General features: G+C 36.7%; 1 protein-coding gene across 1 annotated transcript in view; it reads right to left on the bottom strand.

The window, feature by feature from the left end:
- Positions 1-2,087: 2,087 nt before the first annotated feature.
- LOC118766895 (doublesex- and mab-3-related transcription factor 1-like) overlaps positions 2,088-2,890 on the bottom strand; it is a 43,235-nt gene continuing 42,432 nt past the window's right edge. Inside the window, exon 5 of the mRNA XM_036510753.1 lies at positions 2,088-2,099. The gene's annotated coding sequence lies outside the window, so the exon portion shown is untranslated. The remainder of the gene's footprint in view (positions 2,100-2,890) is intronic.

Below are 2,890 nucleotides of genomic sequence, written 5' to 3'. Positions count from 1 at the left end.
CTCTGAGCATCAATCTCATATATTCGCTGTGTACATCCTTTTGAATTTTGTTGTTTTCCCTATTTTTGTTTTTTACATGTATATATCAGCCTAACCCACACCCCACCCTTGCTTTCCCCACTCTCACCTGTCCCACCACACCACACCACCATGCACACACTAGCACTGATTACTTCCCAGCACCCACACACCCATATATGCTCTCATATACACATGCACTTGCACCTTCATTTTGGAATCACCACTACTTTATTATCTCCCCTTCTTCCTAGCTCTCCTGTGTGACCCCTTTGTCCGGCATTCGCCATGATAGATCGCTAGCCACTACACTGTATTTTCTCTGCGTTTCTTTCTGTGGAAGAACGTAGGCTCTAAATATTAAAGACTTTTTCACTTCCCGAGCATTAAACTAATACATCTGTTGTCTACACCACCTGACTTCGTCTTTTGTTTTTTTGTGAATTCTCCCTTTATATATATATATATATATAATATATATATATATATATATACACACATACACATATGTATATATTGTGTGTACAGTTAGATGCACAACTGCTACTGTTGAGTTTCAAACTCCATGCAGAATATCAGCATCCAATCTGCTTCCAGTAAAGTGGTGTGGTTACTACTATACTTAGTAGTGTTACTGAACATATATAAAATAATGCAATAAAGTGTTGTCTTGATGATATACTGTGGTGTTCAGCAACCAACTGCACTTGGAACATTTAGTGCAAATTTGAAAATAACCACAACTGAAATGTATGGAGAAAACAAACTTGCATTTAATCATTTCTCCAGCATATATACAGGGTGTGATGGGTAAATTGTCACCATTTCATAGTTTTAATTTTACACATGTGCATTGTTTGTTTTTGATTTTGTTAATTACACGATATACTTGGGTCAGTTGAGCACCATCTGTGCGAAAAACAGTACCGTGACACAATTTACTCTGCCAGAAATTTGGAATTGGTTGGCATTCGTGCCGGACGCTCCAATAAAAACAGATGGTGAATGCACAGAACCACTGACTTACCATGTCCCCAAAATATGTACCAACATCATGGTGTTTGGAGTGATCACTAGAAATGGCAATGTTATGCTTCCATTCATATTCCCACATGGTCTCAGACTGAACACAGAGGCCTACATCAAATGCCTGGAGGAGGTATATATATCGTTTTTAGAAAAACATAAATCCAGTGAAGCACACTCTAAGAAGTAGAGTGGTCTATATTTTTCCTGGTGAAGGCTGATTTATGGGGTTATCCTGGGTTTCCTGTCCATAAAGGGTTTAATTTTATGGCATATCGTCAAAACCCAAGACCTGATGACCTATGACCTCTTTAAAATATGGAAGGGAAAGTCTGAATTATCTCATTTCGCCAATAGCTTCCAACCATAATGCCATCATTCAGCTGAGGGTAAATAATAGGGGATTATCTCCCTCTCCTGCAAACATGGCCCAAGAATCTCCATTCTGGAGTTAAGTATAGCCCCTGGTTCGAATGAGTCCCTTAGGATTCCCATGAATTCAGCTATGCATAGCTTGCAGCGTTTCATCCCATTTATGTAGAGGTCTGAGTTTTTGAGGATTTTCCATAAGATGGAGTGTGGAACTCTGTCGTCTTCTAGTTGCCATATGTGGCTGGCCAGCCATGTTATGTATCTCCTTTCCAGGACTTTGAAGGATCCATGGTTGGGAAAATGAATTCCTGGTCCAACAAATACATTTCTGTAGACTTGCAATGTCGGCGTTGTACCTATTATTGTTGTTCACACCACTGTAGCTGCTGTTGATGTAGTTGTAACTGCTGCTGCTGTTGCTATGTAAAAGCAAGGGCTGCTGGTGTTAGTGGTGGTGGTTGCATCGGTAATGTTACTGCCCCTGCATATGTTACCAGCAAAGCACTTCTTTATGTTGTTACTAATGCTGCCAATGTTGTTGCTGCCATACATACACACATATATATACACACACCTGTGGGTGTATGTGTGTGTGTATTCTCTTTCTCTTTTTACTTGTTTCAGTCATTTTGACTGCGGCCATGCTGGAGCACCGCCTTTAATCAAGCAACTCGACACCAGGACTTATTCTTTGTAAGCCCAGTACTTATTCTATCAGTCTCTTTTGCCGAACCACTATGTGACGGGGACATAAACACACCAGCATCGGTTGTCAAGCAATGCTAGGGGGACAAACACAAACATACACTCACGTACATATATACGATGGGCTTCTTTCAGTTTCCATCTACCAAATCCACTCACAAGGCTTTGGTCAGCCCGAGACTATAGTAGAAGATACTTGCCCAAGGTGCCATGCAGTGGGACTGAACCCGGAACCATGTGGTTGGTAAACAAGCTACTTATCACTCAGCCACTCCTGCGCCTATATATATATATGTGTGTGTGTGTGTACCCTATATATATGTGTGTGAGCATGTACATGCTGGATATATATATCATATATAAATACATGTATAGGTATGTATATAATCTATAAATATATATATATACATATATATGTATATATATAATATATAATTATCATACATATATACATATATATACATATATATATACATACATATATATATATATATACATATATATATACATACATACATATACATACATACATATACATACATATATATATATACATACATACACACATATATATACATACATTATATACATACATATACATATATAATTATCATATATATATATATACACACATATATCATATATATATACATATGTATATATCATATATATATATATATATATATATAATATATATATATAAACATATATCATATATAATTATCATATATATATATCATTTTTTTTGCTCATTTACTTTGTCTTCCCT

The sequence above is a fragment of the Octopus sinensis genome, linkage group LG18 (genome assembly GCF_006345805.1).
Source record: "Octopus sinensis linkage group LG18, ASM634580v1, whole genome shotgun sequence".
NCBI lineage: Eukaryota > Metazoa > Mollusca > Cephalopoda > Octopoda > Octopodidae > Octopus > Octopus sinensis.
Note: the sequence above shows the minus strand (reverse complement) of the source record. Positions and strands in the feature narration are given on the sequence as shown.